Source organism: Microtus oregoni, unplaced genomic scaffold (assembly GCF_018167655.1).
Source record: "Microtus oregoni isolate MIOR12 unplaced genomic scaffold, Mior012 000048F_ref0000485, whole genome shotgun sequence".
NCBI lineage: Eukaryota > Metazoa > Chordata > Mammalia > Rodentia > Cricetidae > Microtus > Microtus oregoni.
The window spans coordinates 14290777-14305143 of record NW_024543222.1 but is presented as its reverse complement, the minus strand read 5'-3'; the positions used below and the strand labels follow the sequence as shown (position 1 = coordinate 14305143).

Here is a 14367-nt window from a genome sequence, read left to right as displayed (position 1 = left end):
GTGACACGTGTGCCTGCGGTGTCCAAAATGTGGGGGACGACAGACTGGAGGAACGCTCGTGCCATCAAAGCAGGAGAAAGGCCCCCCAGAAGTGGGCGCACGTGACAGCAGCAGCCACCTCGAGAGTGACATCATCCCGGGGGCGGAGCCAAACTCTGTAGGGCCTTGTCAGTTACTGAGCTTCCTCCCCTCTCCCTCACCAAATGCCTTCGACCCCACCAGCCCAAGCCCCCTGAGGAAGCCAGAAATGCCTGCACGTCCTGCAGCGCCAGGGTCCCCTCTGTCAGCGCGGCGCGGGGTCTCATCCCCACGAGCCCTCCCAACAGCTCCCCACCCCCAAGCCGTGGAAGGGCAGGGGGCGGGGGCGCGCGCGCTCCACCACGCACGCGCCCCCACGCACGCGCTCTCCCTCCGCGCTCGCGCTCCTCCCCAGCCCGGCCCGGAGGGGGCGGGGCTGCGGGCGGCCTCCGAGGGTGCGACGCCCCCGGCGCGGCGGCGGCGCTAGAGAGCGGCCGGCCGGGCGCGGGTTGCTGGGCGCGCGCTGCTCCGGCGGGGCCCGGTGGCCACAGCCGCCTCGCGCCAGCCGCCCGCCCAGCGGGGCCAGCTGCGAGCGCCGCGAGCCCGGGGCCCCAGGCGGCAGGCGCCGCGCTCCCTCCGCCGCCCTGCGCGCCTCCTCGGGCGGCCCCGCCCCCGTTCCCATCCCCCTCGCGCTCACCTCCGGGGCTGTGCGGAGCGCGAGGCGGAGCGAGGCGCCCGCCGACACCGCCGCTGCAGCAGCCGCCGCCGCGGTGCTGAGGGGCGAGTCTTGCCCCCGCGCCGCCGCTGACAGGAGGACCGCCGCGGGCTGCCAGCGCTCGCCGGCCGCGAGGCCCCGCTGAGCCCGTCTGTGGCGCGGATCCTCCGTGGGGCGTCCGCCGGCGGCGCGGTCCTCACCGGAGACCACGGGCACGCGGGCTTGACCCCGAGGTGCGCCGCGCCCCTCAGAGCGGCAGGTAAGGATCGGGGGGCTCAAGGAAGAGGGTCGCTGAGGGTGAGGTGACAGGGGCGTTCGCTTGCGACGCCTCGGCTGCGGGGGTTGGGGCGGGGGCGAGCGGGGAGACAGGGAACCGGGGATTGAAGTGCCTCCGGTGGCGAAGGCGTGGGGAAGGCAGGCTGCCTCCGAATGTGGGAGCGAGGGCGGCTTCGGAAGGCTCCGGGGTCGGCCACTTGGCTGTCACCGAGGATAGTCTTGATATTTGGTACCTGGAGAGTCTTTGGATGACGGGGACCGGGATGAGATGCGAGGCGGATTGCTAAACGTGGCAGGGAATGTGGTGCAGAACGAGTTGCAAAATGTATCCCTGAATGCAGCATAGAAGTAGTTGTGAAATGTGCCAGGTAAAGGCACAGGATGGGCTGGCCTCTGTGGCGTAGAAATGCAAGGTAGAAGTGTTATTAGGAATATTAATAATTCCGTTGGGGAAGGAGGTGTAGTATAATGAAAGACTAATAGGGCTCTTTGCTACATGTTCTGTCATAGGAATCGAGAGGACCTGCGATAAGCAATTTTTTTTATATATATAGGGAAAGTACCCACGTGAAAGCAAAAAAAAAAAAAAAGCCAGGTTGGTTGTGAGATGGGAAAGAAAAAAAAATAAGGCTAGAATCATTTCAGGTTTTGTCATCAGCATGTAGGGCTTGCAATTGTAGCCTGCCTTTCTGTTCTAGGTGTGGAATGCTTAAAATGTTTCTCACAAAACATAAACAATGATAATTAGCGTCAGGAAGAAGATTGGACATTTTAACCTCCTTTTCTGCTCCTCTTCAGGGAAACAAAAACCCCACAAACAAAAAGACAAAACAAACCAACCATCCTGAACATAATTGTGTGTTCAAGATCGTTAGCCAAAGGGAACTATTTTTCATCTGTGTCCCTGTCTTGGCTTTTACACAGGTGAAAATAAGTGGAACAAGGAAAACAAAACAATATGGTGAACAAAAGGGATAAATTTTCAGGCATTTGAAAGGTTGGAGCCAAAAGCTATGTCAACGGTTAATTACAGAGACTGGCAATAGTGAAATATTCTGGTATGTTCTAGCTGTTGGGATGGGATGGTGATATAAGATAAAAACGGATACAGTAAATTGACATAAAAAGCAACAACATGAATACTGTCAATGTAGTGTGCCTCATAGCATTCCCAGGTAAATTGTCTTAGGCATATGAGCCCCAAACGGAAATAAATGAAATAAATATTCCTGTTCTCTCTTCTTTGGTCCCTCCACCCTCCTCCTCCTCCTCTCTCTCCCTCTCTGTTTGTGTGTGTGTCTCCACATGCTGAAAAACGTTGTGACTTCCATTTAAGAACATCTGTTTTGAGAGAACTGTCAGAACATACTGAAATTTCAAAAGTAACAAAAGACAGCTAGATGAGCTATGTAATATAGCATGTGCATATACACCCAGTGTCTATGTAACTGGAACAAAAGCAGAAATATCTGAGGTGTTCACTAGAGTGTATTTAATTATTAATGATATTTTAGTGTGTTATGTTAGAATTCTTATAAATTGAATTACCTGCTTGAATGTTGTTCTTATTGTAGTAATTTGCCAGATAATCCGAAAATTCAGCTTCACCCTGGTTTCAGAATCATTCATTGAGGGATCATTTCCTGCAAAACAAAACTGGATTTTCCTTGATTTATTTTGAACTTCAGTCTTTTCTGCAGCTATTTCCTTTACCTCAAGGCTCTGTTGAAGCTGAAGAGAAGAGGGCCAGAAGAGAATAAAGAGCAGTTCTGTTGGGTCTTCCTGTTTTGTTCTGACTGTAAGCCATATGTACTGCCACCCCCTACTGTCTGTAAGAAGAGGTGTTGCCGAGCCCTGCTCTTTTCTTGTTATCACTGCCCCCTTGTGTAAGGGAAGAAATTGATAGCTGCACTTTTGGGAAACAATCTTTTCAGATCGTTCTGTATCATTAGAGAGGTTATGTAGATTTATTAATCACTTGTTTATTTTAGAGTGCAGAGCTAAAAGCGTTATCTTAACCAGATCTTAGATTTGATGCCCCTTTTAAATAGTATCTGATATTAGTCAATTTAGATTGCTAAGAATGTTTACAGTATGTTCAGGAACACGGTATTCTATTACTTCTAGTAATAATAGTGTACATTTATATAGCACACACTTTGTGCCAGTCTTGTACATTGTTTATACAGTTATAGAATCCTGTAAGATATATATTGTTATTTCCATTTTACCAGTGAGAAATGGAAACCAGATCCGTTTGCCAAAGATTATGTAGCTGGGACATGGAAACACTGTTTCAGTGTAGAAACTCTGGCTGGGGACTCTGTTCTTCATCTGTATACTGTGTTGTCCTCTCACGTTAGTATTGACAAGCCGTACACAATGCTTACCTTGCACATATCCATCATAAAGCAGATGCTGTTAGATATGGATAAACCTGCCTACACACATACACAGGACAGCTATACAAGGAAATGCTCATAGGAATCTGTTTCTAAATTTGTTTCATGTGATTACAAGCAATAAGTACTATTCCTCAGGACTTTCCAGATGGTCAAAGAAATAGTTATAGTCGTGTTTGCTTTGAGGGGGGATCTTTAGAAGTAAAAAGTTACTATCAGGTAGTTTGATATACACACACACACAATTTCCTTGAAAGTACCAGTAAAGCTTTATTGCTAATTTTATTTGGAAAATCAAGAAAAAATTATTATTTTTTCCTTCATATCCACATTTTATGGTCTTTATTTAAAAATATTATTAACAAAAATGGATTGGATCTTTTGATAATTAACTCTTCCAAAACAAATGTTTGCTCAGATTTTTCTTAGCTCTTAAACCATTGTTTTATAGATACTGATTACATATGAAATATTTACAGAAATGAATAAAGTACAAAGAATAACAGTGTCGTCCATGCTCCTCATACACCTTTACTTTTTTAGGAAGTGGACCATTGCCTCTCACAATTGTGATAATTATTTTCTTCTCTTTGACAACTTATTTTTGCCATTCTTTTCACAGAATTTTTCTGAGTATATTATGAATCACACATCTCATGTAACCAAACACTCCTCTCCCATAATATACATTTGTTGATATTATGGGATTTAACATATTTATTATGGACAAAATTTTCAGCATATAAAATATAATTTAGTATATTCATCAAATTGAAATATAGGCTCAGACATGCTCTGAATTTGTATTGATAATATTCTACTTGCAAATGTAATTTGGTTTGCATCTTTACTGTAAAAATTTACCACTGACATTGTTAAACCTTAATTGGTTATTTCCTTCTCCCATCATTAACTTTTTTTTTTTCCTTTTGAGACAGGGTCCCCATATGTATCCCAGGTTGACACTGAATTATCCTGTTTCTCCATCCCTGGTGCTGGTATTAAAGGCATGTGGCACCTTGTCTGGCTGTTAGTACTATTTTTCTCCAGTGGTGCTGGAGTGTAAGCCCAGGGCTTTGTGTATACTAGGCATGTGCACTCTCTCAGCCCCTCACTATCAATTTTTACCTATGTGAAGCTAACTCTCCTTTCTTCCTATATTTGACTTTGTTCCTTTACTATTTCCTAAATAATTATGAATTATTTTGAATGAAGAAGGACATAGACTCTAGACGGGAATATACTAATAACAAGTTTCAAAAGGGAAATACTGGGTTGGTTGATAACTTACTGGATATATAGTAGAATAAATGTGCATGACAATGCATAAAGTTCTTTCTTTTTCATATTTCTTTTCTTCTTGAAACACAGTTAAAATCTGAGACAAAGTTGTTGGGAATGCTAGTTGAATTATACTGGTTTGAACTCAGAGTCACCCAAAGTTAAGGAGAATATTTTTTTTTAAGGTTTCTTTCTTTTTATTTTTTTTTAAATTTTATTTTTTTAAATTGAGTTATATATTTTTCTCTACTCCCTTCCCTTCCTTTCCCCTCCCCTTTTGCCCTCTCCCAAGGTCCCCGTGGTCCCTGTTTACTCAGGAGATCCTGTCTTTGTCTACTTCCCATGTAGATCAGATCCATGTATGTCTCTCTTAGGGTCCTCGTTGTTTATGTTTTCTGGGATTGTGAATTGTAGGCTGGTTTTTCTTTGCTTTATGTCTAAAAGCCACATATGAGTGAGTACATATGGTATTTGTCTTTCTGGGTCTGGGTTACCTCACTCAATATGATGTTTTCTAGATCTATTCATTTGCCCACAAATTTCAAGATGTCATTATTTTTTTCTGCTGTCTAGTACTCCATTGTGTACATTACCACATTTTCCTTATCCATTCTTCAATCAAGGGGCATTTAGGTTGTTTTCAGGTTCTGGTTATGACAGACAATGCTGCTGTGAACATAGTTGAGCACATGTCCTTGTACCCAAAAGTGATATTGCTGGGTCTTGAGGTAGGTTGTTTCCTAATTTTCTGAGAAATCATCATACTGATATCCAAAAGGTCTGTACCAGTTCGCATCCCACCAGCAATGAAGGAGTGTTCTCTTTACCCCATGTCATCTCCAGAATAAGCCGTCATCAGTGTTTTTGATCTTGGCCATTCTTATAGGTGTAAGATGAAATCTCAGAGTTGTTTTGATTTGCATTTCTCTGATGGTTAAGGATGCTGAGCATGTCCTTAAGTGTCTTTCAGCCATTTTTAGATTCCTCTGTTGAGAGTTCTCTGTTTAGGTCTGTACCTCATTTTTCTATTGGATTATTTGTTCTAAGGCCAATTTCTTGATTTTTTTTTTGTATACTTTGGAGATCAGCTCCCTGTTGCAATGTGGGGTTGGTGAAGATCTTTTTCCATTTTGTAGGCTGCCGTTTTGTCTTGTTGACCATGTTCTTTGATTTACAGAAGCTTCTCAGTTTCAGGGCTCCCATTTATTAATTGCTGCTTTCAGTGTCTGTGCTACTAGTGTTATATTTAGGAAGTGGTCTTAAGGAGAATGTTTTCACTGATGGCATCCAGATTTTCTTTCAAGGATTTTCAAGCTGCTGCATATGTTGATTTATTTTTCTAGCACTAGTCTGAGCAAGGTAACAAATACGGGAAGCTAGCTTAATTATTAGACATTTCTTTTTTTCTCTGTGAATTGTTGTCATCATTAGTATTAGTATAAGTAGTATTAGTCTATCATTAGTATCATCATATTTGCTTAATATGCCTGTGTTATAAATACTGTTACTTGGTAGAAAGAGAGATAATAATGTAAAAATAAATTGTTTATGCTTTATTATTTTGTGAAGACTATCTCAGTTTTTTTGAATTGCATGTTTTCTAGTAACATACTAGATGAAAATTACTTAAGATTAAAAAAAAAACAGAACAAGGAGATAAGATGATGGAGAGCATGTATCCCTGGGGATTCTCCTGAAAAAGTTGTGTAAAGAAGTGTTAAAAGCTTAGGGCTTAAGAGATATATTGTCTATTTCAAGGTTATTTTTCTCACAGAGGACATCTTACTAGTAGTATTTAAGGTCAAGGTTATTGGAGATGGAGAACCAAGAACTCAGTGTCTGAGTTTCAGAAAGCAGCTTGTGATTGTGGAACAAGTATGGACTTACTGTTGCTCCAGAAAGTTCTAAATAGCTGTAGTACCATAATTATTTCTGGAAACACATTTCTTTTGTTAGATCAATTTACTTTTGATTTGTAGTGCTAAACATTGAATGCGGGGCCTTGTGTGTATTAGGCAAGTGTTTTTCTGTTGAACTATTTTTCTAACACAAGTCAGCTTATTAAAAACCATTGGATAGCTACGTTTGTGGATGTTAAAAGTGTTACATGAGTTGATTATTTTATGGGTAACCACGTTTGTGGATGTTAAAAGTGTTAAATGAGTTGATTATTTTATGGGTAACCACGTTTGTGGATGTTAAAAGTGTTAGATGAGTTGATTATTTTATGGTCACGTCCGTGTATCTTGCTGCGTTTATCTTTTCTTTACCCTTCTTTAGTTTATGATAGACATGACCAAGTTTAAGAGACAAAACTTAGGTTGATGCTAGTCTTAATCATAGGTTTTTTTCTTCCCGTAGAATCAGTTTCTGTCTCTTTTTCAGTCACGGTAGACACAACCTCTCAGGTGTCTTTTTATTAGAACTCAAGCTAGTCTGATATCAGTTACCTAAACTCAACCATTGCATTGTAGTCAGTGATCTTGGTGTGTTAAAAAAAAAAAATCCAAACTGTTTAGAAGACATCTTTTCTCTTTATGTACTTTTCTTTCACGGGTACCTCACATTACTGCCAGAGTGATATGTGTGTCTCCCCTTTATGTATGGTGGTGGTGATGGTAGGGGTGTGTGTGTATTTCATATACATGAATGAGAGGTACACTTGTGCATGGAGAGGCCAGAGGAGGACGGTGGATGTTTCCTCTATTGCTTTCTTCATTCTTTTGAGACAGAGTGTTTCGTTGAACTGGAGGCTTGCCTTTTGGCTAGGCTAGCCTAGCCGACTGCCTGGCCAGTGAGCTTTCAGGGTCCATCTGTCTCCGTCTCCCAGTGCCGAGAGGTACAGGTGCATGTAGCTATGCCTCATGTTTTCTAAGGATTTCTAAGATTCAGACCTAGGTCCTCATGCTTACACATGTTTTTCCCTCTGAACCTCTCCCCAGCTTCAGCGTGATAGTTTTAAATGTTTAGCCGATCGTTTTACTTTCTTCAGAAGCTTCCAGTGCTTCTCATTATAGGAAAGATCAAATGGGAACTCCTTAGCAAGCATATGAGGTAATCTATGGTCTTTTTCCTGCACCCTCTTTTGGCTTACTGCCTTCCACATTCGTTTTCAAGTTACTCAGCAATTCTCAATTCTTTTAATAGATAATAATCTCTTACATTTTCATACCTTTCTGTATAAAGCTCCCTTTGCACTGGACTGTCCCTCCCCTTTACTTTGTTGTGAAGATAAATTCTTACTGTCTTGGCCTAGACAGTATCGTTTCAGTTTAGAAGGTTATTCTTACTCACCTAATTGGGTTTGTGTGCGTTATTCTGTCTTCTCCCTTTGTACCAGGTAAACTTACATTAATTATTTGACTGTCTCATCACTAGTCTGTTAGATTCCTTTAAGCAGGACCCACTTCTCATCTTTTATTTTGCATCAGTGTAGTTAGTACATAGAGGGTACTCACTGTCCACTTACTGAGTAAAGACTGTTTTGGTTATGCCTTTGAAACTTCGTTCCTTGTCAGTTGTGGTGGCACACACTTTTAATCTCAGCATTTAGGAGGCAGAGGAGGGTGGAACTATGTGATTTCCAGGCACACCAGGGATACATAGCAAGACCCCAGTTTCAGGACAGTATAAAATGTGTCCATACACATATACCCAAATCTAACTATTCAGACAAATACTTAGATGTAATTAAAACTGTACCTAAAGATAACAAGATTTTGTACTTATGTTTCCTGGGGTGGTGGCAGGAGGAAGATTCTCGGTGTGAACTTGAGCAAATTACTTTCTTATGTATTACAGAAATTGACCAACTGTAATCTATGGGCTAAATCTAGCCTGTCATCTATTTTTATGTGCTCTGCAAGCTAAGATTTTTTTAAGTGATTGAAAAATATTAAAAGCACAGTACTTCATGATGTGATATTTATAAGAATTCAAATATCTGTGTCCATAAAGACAAACTTACTGGAAATGCTCATTTGCTTACGTACTGGCTGTGACTCTTTTCGGGTCAACAGCAGAGTTGAGTAGTTGCCATAGAGACTGTATGTCCTACAAAGCCTAAATATTTACTTTCTAAAAAAAAAGTTTGCTATCCTTTGTTCTGTTCCATACTCTGTGCCCTTAATGTTCCTTTAATGTTAGGAGTTATATATGTCTCTAGAAGGTTTCTACAGAAAACACCTGCTTCTGTTTATTGAGAAAAAGTCAGAACTGCTTACTTGAAAAGCCCCTGTTGCACTTCCTTATAACATTCTTATGTCTAACTCTGAAGTTGGATTCTGTCCCAAGCAGAGCCATGTGCAGTGCCACACCATAAATCTCAGCACTCAGGATGCAGAGGCAGGCAGATCATGTATATATATTGGTACTTTTGAGACATGGACTCACTGTGTAGTTCTGGTTGTCCTGGAACTCATTATGTAGAGCAGGCTAGCCTCGAACACATAGAGATCAAGTGTTGGGATTAATGGCATGTGCTTAGAAATTTCATATTGTTTTTCAAAAGCTAAAATTAGAATTCATATATCTGTGTCCTAGATATTTCTTCTACCTCTGAAGAATATAGTTAAAAACAGTAGCATATTAATTAGTATTTCTATTTTTCTAATGTTTACTGTTGATATTTTACTATTTTCCTTTTGTGGCAGAGGCATTGTAAAATATTTTATATGATTTTTATGTTCATTTAAATTTTTTTATTCAAAACATTTTTTGCCTGTGTGTGTGGTAAATGCGCATGTGCATTTGTGTATTTACATATATGTGGGCAGGTTTGTGTGAGTGTATGTGGAGGAGGGCAAAGGTTGAGACTGAATGTCTTTTTTGATTGTTTCCTACTTTGTTATATTTTGAGGCAGTCTCTCACTTACACCCGGATCTTGCTGATTTGGCTAGTTTAGCTAACCAGCTTGCTCCAAGGATTTGTTTCTGCCTCCCCAAAGCTTGGAATTACAGGCAGACTACTGTGCCTGCGTGCCTGGCATTTTCCTGGGTGTTAGGGACCTGAACACTACTCTCATGCTTGCAGAGCAAACACTTTACCTGCTAGGCTCTCTCCCCAGCCCCCATATGTTTATTTTTGTAAACATTAGTAAGTATTTCAGACATAAAGTTTATAAGGGAAAGTACATATAAATAAGAATGATGGAAACCCCTTAGTTGTTCCAAATGGATTTTTGGAGTAGTAGACATACATTTTTCTTCTTATCATGTCATCATATCTGGTCTTAAAGATAGACACAAAGATACTTGACTCTAGTTTTCTTATTGTCATGGAAGCCTCCCCTTCCCTGTAGATTTTTTTTTTAATAGATTGCATTTACTGAACTTGGAAATGAGATCTAGTATGTAGATAATATATGATTTAGTCATTTTAGACTTGGAGAATCTGCTTCAGATCTTAGTAAATATTTCTGCCTACATGAAAGTAGTGTCAACCTTTTGTTCCAAATCTTGCATGGGAGAGTGAGAGTGTCCCAGAAATTTCTGGTTGCTGGTCTATAAAAGCTTAATAGGTGATTTGCTCTGTCTAGAAACCCGTTTCTGTTCCAGTTCTAGCAAATTGCCGAGTTCCCTAGGCTTGTCGGCTGTGTGGTGGTGAAGGTATTTAGCTTTGGTAGCCCAGTGGAATGAAGACTTATTAAAGCACACAAACAAATAACGACTGCCAACCACCTACCGCCAAATCCTGCTTCATCATTGATCTTTCTAACTTTGCTAGGTATTAAAAAGGAAGAGAGACTTCCTTTGAAAGCTGTTAGATATTTTTAATATTAGACAGTGACAACAGTATTTAAGAATCACTGCTCAGTTTAAAAGTGGAGAATGGTGGTAATAAATCTGTAATCTCAGTACTTAGGAACCTGAGATAGAAGTTTGTGGCTAGCCTGTACTACATAATAAGGGCCTATCTAAAATAAACAACAAAACAAAAAAGCGATTTCGGCTTTCTGTAAAGAGAGACCAGTTGTGTAGTAGAAAGAACATGCATTCTGAGTTTTAAATCAGTAAAACAGCTGGGAATTATTGCCGTCTTTCACCAGCTGTGAAGGGTTTTCAAAAAACTTACCTTGTGAGGGTTTTATGGTGATAGAGGTCAGTTATCTAAGTGAGAGTAAAAGCCACTGTTTCTTGAAACAGTGAAATGTTGACAGATATTTTCCCTCAGTTTGGTCATGTAAATGTTTTCAACTTTTACAAACATCTTTTTTATTTTTTGAATAATTGGAATTTTGCTTCCCTCGCTACCCATCAGTGCACCAGGTTGATAGTTTTTGTAGTTGTTCCTTTTTCTAAACAACATATGATTAGACAAAGTGAACTGTTTAGGGGATTTATTTCTGTAATCTTTACGTAACAGTGACAACAATAATAAAACAAAGGACTTGTCTAGCTACTATTTAATAATCAGAAAAAATTAACTATTTTTCTATAATAAGGATAGTTGTTCAGACGCTCAATTTGAGCTTGGGATAGAGCCTAGTAGTGGAATACTAGCAAGCCCAAGGACCTAGGTTCAGTTTGCAGTAGAAGAGGGAAGAGTTGGGAGAGGGAGATGGTAAGGGGGAGGGAGAGGAGAGGCGCAATGATTATCTAAACTATTCTTTTGTTAATAAAGACTCAGGAGTCAGATATTGGGTAAAAACCTGATTGATCTGAGAAGTGGTAGAGAAGCAGCCAGTGACACCCCCCCCCCTTCCTTGATCCCCTGCCTACTAACTTCCCATGTCTGTGTTTATGTCCTGGGTCCCATAAAATCTCTATGGTTAATTTTGGTCAGCGGTAGCTAGTTCCGCCCTCTGATTCAAGGTAAACATTATTGGCAGTCTTGGGAGTGTCGAAGTACCATCAAAAAATATCCCACAGCAGACAGGAGAGAGGAGAGTGATTTTGTACAAATCAATATCCTTGTGCTAATTATAAAATAAGAAATAGTTTGTCTTGGGCCGACAGTGTCTCTCAGTTGGTAGTGCTTGCCTAGTGTGCAGGAGACACTAGCTTTGAGCTCCAGCACCACTTAACCTAGTATGTTTGTACAGGCACTTGGTAGACAGAGGCAGGAGGTTAAGAACTTCAGAGTTCAAAGTCATCCTTGACTACATAAGAAGTTCCAGTAAATTTTGTCTTAAAAGTATCTTATTTAATGCCCCTGGAAAGACCAATTTTATGCAACTTTGGATCCCATTTATTATGCATTTAAAAATTATTTATTTACTTTTTTGTGTGTTGGTGTTTTACCTGCATGTATGTCTGTTTGAGGGTGTTAGAAGCCCTGAAACTAGAATTACAGTTGTGAGCTGCCATATGGGTGCTGGGAATTGAACCCAGGTTTTCTGGAAGAACAGCTAGTGTTCTTAACTGTGGAGCCATCTCTCCAGCCCCTATTGTTGTCCATTTTTAAAATAATGAACTTCATAAGGACTCTTCATGGTTTTGAAAGATAATTTTATCTCTGAATGTGTCAAATAAGAATTATTGAGTTGTTAACAACTGTTGTCACTAACTCTAGTGGTCAGTGGGTATTTATTTCTCCCACTATTCTACCTTTCTTTTTTAAATTACAGAGTAATATATCTGATTATAATTATTAAAATAGATAAACAAGGGGTAAATAAAATGTTAGTATTTTCCTTTCTTAGAGCCTGCCCTTTTCTGCTTAAACTCCTTGTGGCAGCAAGCAGTAGCTAATATTTCAATTTTTTCAGTATCTTCCTCTTTTTTCAAAAATTTATTAGCAGATATAATACATTCATAAGCTTTTTTTAAATAAAGGATATTATTTACTTGATCAGTGACTTGCATTCTTTAACCCTCTATCACAGCTCTCTTCAGTAAATGGAATCCTAATTTTAAAAAGCTGAGTACTTAGTGCTCATAGCACCATCATTTATTGTTACTATACAACTAATGGATGTTAAGATTGTTTTTTTTGTCTGCTATTATTAACTATTAGGGCTGTTAGTCCACTATTTTGACTAGTCTACTATTTTGACCAGAGAAGCAAGCATTCTGAATAAAATATTAGCAAACTGAATCCAGAAGAGTATTTATAAGAGAGTATATCATGATCAAGTAGGTTTATTCTAGGGAGGCAAGGGCATTAAAATATTAATATCTTATTAAATGACCAAAGTTGTAAGATTAAAAATTACATTACTTCTTAGGGAGAGTTGGCAGGTTTGGTCTGCCCATGAGAATGAAAGTTTAGTTTTATATAATTCTTTGGTCTTGAAAAATGATAGACCAATATTTATTTTGGAATCTTTGGGGTTAGGGGATTTTGTTTTTCTTTGCCCTGGCCTTGTTCCTTCTGCTTTGGTTGTTAAAGCCTGATAGCATTGACAGCACAGACACATTAGTGTTTCAGAGACTGGGGTGGATGATGCGGGTGGTAATCCTAGGGCTGGTCCCTTTTAAGATACCATGTATGATTGCATCAGGCTTAGCAAGCACCCTATTGTCCTCTGTACAGATTGTCTTGTAAATACTGGCCTGAATCCCATTTTAAAGATTTTTTTTTTCTTGTGCTTATTGGCAAAATTGTCTTCTTTAGAATGAGTGTTTTGAAGCCATTATTTAGGACTGGTTGTATATGATGTGTTCTAGTATTTACCATCCATTCTACCATTGCAGCTCTGGGAGTGGTGGGCATTGGATTGTTTTCTCCACTTGTACTGTTAACATGTGTACACCCTGAGGTTATCAGGTCTAATCCTGAAGACTTTATCTCATTTATAGTGCGAGAAGCCCAGTGTTGCCAGTTCAGCTTCCTTGTTTTAGACTCTTATTCTTGATGATACAGAACTCTGTAAGTCTCTTTTGGGATCCCAGATCCCTTTCTTTTTCGTAATTTAAGTGCAACAGTTCTTTTGGCCATTTTGTGTTAATATTGTCAGAAATACATTATCCTTTTCAAAGATATAGTCTGAATATTTTTTTAATTTCAAAAATAATCTATTAAAATAATTTTTCTATATTTACTCTGCTCCTTTAATTTTCTTTGTGGGCTCCCATTATCTATATACTTAGTTTTCATTTACACACTCTCAGCTTTTCTCTTTTACGATTTTTTAAAAATCTTTTTGAGTTTTAAGACTTAATTTTTTTAACATTTACTTTTTTTTTCTTTTGATTTTTTGAGATATGATTTTTCAGTGTAATAGTCCTGGCTGTCCTAGAACTCCCTTTGTAGTCCAGGCCTGCCTCTGCTGGGATTAAAGATGTGTACCCCCACACCTGGCTCATTTACTTTTCTTAAGGGATTAACTATTTTTACTCACTGTTGTCATTTTCATTGTCGCTTTCCTACTGCAGTCGTAACTATTGATGACCTCAGTGTCTATGTGGAGGATCCTACTAATATTCTCAACTTTGCCCTTCCAGGACCTTCTTGTTATTTTAACCGTTCATTTCTGTGTTGTATATTATACAGGTAATTTTGAACCCTCAGTGCATCTGTATTGTCTGAGAAACTTTGAAAAGCCACAGATGTCTAGGACTTACTTTTGTATATTTGGACTTGATTTATGGGAGATATGACCTAATGTGTTAATAATTTTCACGGTGAGTTTAATATGCAACAAGGATTTAGAGCCATGCCTCGGAACTTATTAATCACAGCTTTCTATAATACCCCTTTCTACCTTTTGTGTTTTTGGCTCACTTACAGAA

The 14367-nt window shown here is 39.7% G+C and overlaps 1 protein-coding gene across 8 annotated transcripts in view; it reads left to right on the top strand.

The window, feature by feature from the left end:
- Positions 1-456: 456 nt before the first annotated feature.
- The window catches only part of Tanc2 (tetratricopeptide repeat, ankyrin repeat and coiled-coil containing 2), a 331636-nt gene continuing 317725 nt past the window's right edge, over positions 457-14367 (top strand). For all 8 annotated transcript variants that reach the window (XM_041635617.1, XM_041635621.1, XM_041635620.1 and 5 more), the window contains exon 1: positions 457-992. The gene's annotated coding sequence lies outside the window, so the exon portion shown is untranslated. The remainder of the gene's footprint in view (positions 993-14367) is intronic.